The sequence below is a fragment of the Berghia stephanieae genome, unplaced genomic scaffold (genome assembly GCF_034508935.2).
Source record: "Berghia stephanieae isolate SIO BIC M18660-M18661 unplaced genomic scaffold, UCSD_Bste_1.3 scaffold5224, whole genome shotgun sequence".
In the NCBI taxonomy this organism is placed as follows: domain Eukaryota; kingdom Metazoa; phylum Mollusca; class Gastropoda; order Nudibranchia; family Aeolidiidae; genus Berghia; species Berghia stephanieae.
Genome location: NW_027626650.1, coordinates 1 through 5,888, shown reverse-complemented (window position 1 = coordinate 5,888; position 5,888 = coordinate 1). Strand labels below are relative to the sequence as shown.

Below are 5,888 nucleotides of genomic sequence, written 5' to 3'. Positions count from 1 at the left end.
CAGTAAGGTCGCGGGTTCGAGCCCCATCGCCGCCGCGAAGTTTTTATTCTTTAGTCTCTAGTTAGTCTTCTGGCACTTTCCAACTCACTTTATTCCTTGTTATTATCAAGAAACCATAACAGTTCAATTTTATTTCGCAGCACTTTTCCGATTTACTACAAAATAAAAATATACGTTGTGACGCGTAGGGATATCTGAGCACTTTGACATTCTTTATGTCTAACTTGAGCTTTTATATAGCGCAATATCCACTAAACGTGCTCAAAGCGCTTTACAAAGGGCCCCTGACCAACAGCATGAGAATGAGACATGACGCCTGTTAGGCGATTAATACATTTTTTTCCAACAAATTCAACGCGGTTGACGGTGAGGTACTCATTTAACACCTGAGTACAGTGAGAGAATGTGAGTAAAGAACCTTTTCCGAGGACTCAACTATGCGCCGTCACTCATCTCTATGTCATTGTTTTAGACAGCCGTTTTATGATCAGTTCTCACTAAATTCTATCAATCAGACTATAACGTTTAAGGTTGCACATAATGTTGATTGTTGGTACATTATATCCGGCTGGCGGATGTTGTCCGTATTTGACCTAGACATATAGCATCACCATTCAGTGATTGGAGACCCCATTCAAGCAATGCGATTTTCATGTGCAGTGAGGTGTTTTTTTTTTTTACGAAACCCGCCGAAACCCGAGAAAGTTATGTGAAGTAGGCAGCAGTGGGGACTGAACTGGGACTCAGTGAAGTGTACAATATTGGGGAGTGAACCTGGGGCTGGGTTTCGGCGGTTTTGTAAAAAAACAAACACCGTTGTGTGGTGTTGTCAATTTTATTATATGAAAAGAAATAAAAAATAGAAAAAAAAGACGGGAAAAGGTTCAAAGTTTGCTTTAAAATCCGGAAATAGGAACTGCGAAAATTAAAAACAAAAACAAACACAAAAAAAAAAAAAAAAAAAAATCGCCCAATAAGGGACTCGAACCCTTGACCCTCAGATTAAAAGTTGATGCTCTACGACTGAGCTAACCGGGCGCTCGAGACAAGTGATAGTATTTAGTATATCATCTTTGATATTGAGTAAATGGTAAATGATATTTTCTTTTTTGTTTGTTTTGTTTTGTTTTGTCTTTCATTTTCTGTCTTTTTTTTTTTTTTTTTGTTCAATATCACCTTACCAGTTGGACGAATGCGCCTTCCATCAATTTTATTTATTTTTTATTTTTTACGCTTCAATTATTTTGTTTCGATTTTGTTTCGATTAGATATGTTTAGTTTTGTTTTTTTGTTGTTGTTTTTTTTTTTCTTTTTCGTTTTCTCTGTTTTGTTCATTTGATTTGTTTTGTTATTTTGTTTTTATTTTTGGCTTTTTTTTTTTTAATTTGATTTTTTTGTTTATGTGTTTGAGGAGGAGGGGAATGAGGAGGAGATAAAGAAGAGATAGAGAGAGTGAGAGAGTAAGAGGAGAAGTGAGGACGGGATCATTAACGAATGTAACACTTTAATCAAATTCAAATTTATTGACGTAATCAAAATCAAAATTATTTATAAATGATAAACTCATGATAATGAACAAATAACCAATCATAAGCACACAAACAAACAAACAAACAAAAACCAAACAAACAAACAAACATACACACATTTGAACAAAATATCCAGGAAATAAATTCAAAAACAACATGGCAATGTGTTAACGTAGAGAGCGATGGGTGCTGCGGCTTGAAGCCTGGGACGTGAAATACTAACGAAAGAGTGAAAATGGAGAGGATTTGTATGGGAATGATGTAACATTGTATGTAATGTGCCGTCAGAAGCCGCTCATATTCATTCTATTAAAAAATAGAGCTTTAACCCTTTCCTTACCACTTTTGGAAAAATCGTCACATTTGTTACGATTCAACCGTCACTTTTCTCATCCAGATTTCAATTCTTTTTGCTATAGCTATAAAAACGTGACATTCTGTAATAGATCTCATATTGTTAACAATATTATGTATAGAATGTGCTTGTTGCTTTTCTGTTTGAGTAAGAAATGTCTGTTTTTGTGTTTGGTGGGGTGTGAAGTTTTGGGGGGAAATCCTGAAAATGGCTGGTAAGGAGAGAGTTATATAGCGCAATATTCACTAAACGTGCTCAAAGCTCTTTACAAAACTCTGGTTCCATTAGCCAATGGCTGTGAAGAACTGGTTTGTTTCTTTCCTATGTCTGGTCATAATTTTAATCTTCCAATTACTTTGTACATCTGTGACATCTGACGTCATACGCTTTGGCGGCGATGGGTTAAACTGATTAGAACATTATAGTACATTGTGATATATTGCATCGACTGGGGTGGTGGTGGTGGTAATGGCGATGATGGTGATGATGATGTGATGATGATGATGATGATGATGATGATGATGATGATGATGATGAGTGATGATGATGATGATAATAATGATGATGCCGACAATGATAACAAGAAATATTTACTTGCAATAAATTATATTAAGCATTTCAGAACGTGCTCGCCGTGCTGTGCAGAGCCAGGAAATATTTACATTGCATAATGATACAAAATGACATTTATACATATATAAACAATATCTATGCTATATTATCATTATCAGAATCTCTCTCTCTCTCTCTGTCTCTCTCTCTCTGTCTCTCTCTCTGTTCTCTCTGTCTCTCTCTCTCTCTGTCTCTCTCTCTGTCTCTCTCTCTGTCTCTCTCTATCTGTCTCTCTCTCTGTCTCTCTCTGTCTCTCTCTGTCTCTCTCTGTCTCTCTCTCTGTCTCTCTCTGTGTCTCTCTCTGTCTCTCTCTCCTCTCTCTCTCTCCTCTCTCTCTCTGTCTCTCTCTTGTCTCTCTCTGTCTCTCTCTGTCTCTTCTGTCTCTCTCTGTCTCTCTCTCTGTCTCTCTCTCTGTCTCTCTCTGTCTCTCTCTGTCTCTCTCTCTGTCTCTCTCTGTCTCTCTCTCTGTCTCTCTCTCTCTGTCTCTCTCTATCTCTCTCTCTGTGTCTCTCTCTCTGTCTCTCTCCTCTCTCTCTGTCTCTCTCTGTCTCTCTCTGTCTCTCTTGTGTGTCTCTCTCTGTCTCTCTCTCTCTCTCTCTCTCTCTCTGTCTCTCTCTGTGTGTCTCTCTCTGCCTCTCTCCTCTCTCTCTCTCTGTCTCTCTCTGTCTCTCTCTGTGTGTCTCTCTCTGTCTCTCTCTCCTCTCTCTCTCTCTCTCTCTCTCTCTCTCTCTCTCTGGTACCAATCAATCAATCAACCCATCAATATGAGAAAGGGGGGGGGGGGGACTTCTAAACGTCTCCGTTAGAATGTTATTTATGTATCTATTTATCATTCATTGGTTTCAATCTTTTTATTTATTTTCCATTTTTTTATTCTTTTTATTAAAAATATCTATCATTTCATCCATTTATTCATTTATTTATTCATTTATAAACTTTGTAAATGTGATATATTTCTTTCTTACTTCTTGTTTCTTTCACTCTATTCTTAAACCAATTCACAACAATATAAATAGTCACTCGTTCATATCCAAAGTCCGCTTAATCGGTAATACATTTCTTCAAACTTCTTTAGTGTTCGATTAAACGGAAGAAACTGAATATCGTGTCTGAGCACAGAACCAGGTTCAATTATGTTCAGGAGTCCAAACTGTTTTATAAATTTGGCACCATTATTGAATGTTTTTGTGGTCCATTTCGTCATCGTCTCTTGCCTAAACCTTCATCCAAGTGTTTTATGAAGCTTTAACATTATGAAATACTTCTCGCGAGCATAAAGTGTATCAGAGGAGAAAAACAATATAAATATGATCATGTTTTGACTTTAATACAATCTGATGACATGACATGTGAAAATGTTCTAGCCAGCATGAAGAACCAAACTGCTCGTTGCTGGGCGGACGGGACATCAGACTATTGAATCTTATGTCTGATTGAGCTGGGAATGGGATAAGGATTGTAGCATCTCCATGCATGGAATCAAACTCTATCCTGATAGTGTCCAACATGTTTCTTGAAATCGGCAACATTGGGTATTAATTTGGTCAATTTCAAAATCTTACTTCACTCTTGATCCAATTTCTGAAAGATAAAGCTGTAGCATAACAATCTTTGCACGGAACAAATTCTTTCACTTTTAGGGTCCAACTGTTCTGGAATTGGCACCATTATTATTGTGGTCAATTTTAACATCTTATTTAACAGTTTATCCACCAAATTTCTGAAAGTGTCTGATTCAGCTCAAAGTTTCGATTTCAGCAGGGAGGAGGAAGGAAGCGGATTGTCGCTCCATGCACGGAGGAACAAATTCAATCCTTTTTAGTGTCCAACAGATTCTGTAAATTGGCACCATTATTATGGATGTCCATCTCATCATCGACTTGTTTTTTTGTTTGTTTTTTGTTTTTTGTTTTGTTTTTTTTTTTTGTTTTTTTTTCACAGAAAATTTCTAAAAATTATTTGATTAAGCTCAAAGTTTTGATTTTCAACCCGGAGGAGGTGGAAAAGGGGGGGCGGGGAGGAGGATTGTAGCTCCATGCACGGAACCAAATTCAATCATTTTAGTGTCAAAACTGTTTCTGAAAATTTTTATTGTGGTCAATTTCAAAATCTTACAGTTTATCCAAATTTCTGAAAGTGTTTGATTTTATGCCTGGAGAAGGTGGGAGGTTGGGGTTGTAGCTCCAGGGAACCAAATTTTCAACCCTTTTATTGCTTAACTGTTTCTGTAAATTGGCCCATAGTTATCGATGTCCATCTCATCGTCCGACCTGACGTCGAGTGGTTGTATAGTCCCTGCTTCATCAGCTGAATGGCCAGGGGATTTTTGACCGCCCACCGATTTCTTGATTTTGGTCGCTTGTTCTGGAACCAAATCTTGATTTGAGACTCCGAGAGGCCGAGTTCGTTGGCTAAATTCTGTCTGGGGTTTCTGTCAAGTACCTGGGAATAAAAGTTTATAGATTTAGTTCGGCTATGTGGTCTAGTGGTATGACACTCGCTTTCGGATCGGAAGGTCATGGGTTCGAGCCTCGCTCGGCGCATAGTTGAGTCCTTGGAAAAGACTCTTTACTCACATTCTCTCACCGTACCCATGTGTAAAATGAGTACCTGGCCGTCAACAGAGTTGTCTCTGTCGGAAATAAATGGCAATATCGCCTAATAGACGTTATGTCTCATTCTACATGTTATGTGTTGCTATTAGTCAGGGACCCTTTGTAAAGCGCTTTGAGCACATTTAGTGAATATTGTGCTATGTTTTTTAAGTTTTTTAAATGTTCAAATAGCTGTCATCTTAATGGATATCAAAATAGAAAGTATTGTGAATCGTACTGAGCATTCCAATCCATGGGATTGACCTTTATTTATTTATTTATTTATTTATTTATCTATTTATGTATTTATTATTTATTTATTTAGTTATTTGTTTATTTATTGACTTATTTATTGACTTCTTTAATTATTTATTGATTTATATATATTTATTGATTTAATTATTTATTTATCTATTTATTTATTTATTTATCTATTTATTTATTTATTTAATTATTTATCTATTTTATTGCTTGCTATCCTTTTGATAGGAGATTGTCTATTAAAAAAGTACTTTCCGCCAGACCTAATAGACCCAGCTACCAAATCATTGCTGTGTGGGACAGCAGGGGGTCAAGAAAAATCTCGACGGCACCCGGAATCGATCTCAGTCCCTTTGCGTGTGAAGCGTAGTGCTCTAACAATGAGCTATCGGGGTTCCTCTAAGGGTTAATTAAAGCAATGAATTATTTATTATTGGGCTAATTAAAAGTGAAAAAAAATAAAGGATTAATGATGGTGAAAGGGGAATGAATCAATGAATCATTTGATGATTGAATGAATAATGTGAATTTAATTAA

The 5,888-nt window shown here is 36.6% G+C and overlaps 1 non-coding gene across 1 annotated transcript; it reads right to left on the bottom strand.

Annotated features, from left to right (window-relative positions):
• Positions 1–967: 967 nt before the first annotated feature.
• On the bottom strand, positions 968–1,038 carry Trnak-uuu (transfer RNA lysine (anticodon UUU)). Its single transcript has one exon. It is a non-coding gene; the product is annotated as a tRNA-Lys (tRNA).
• Between the last annotated feature and the right edge of the window lie 4,850 nt (positions 1,039–5,888).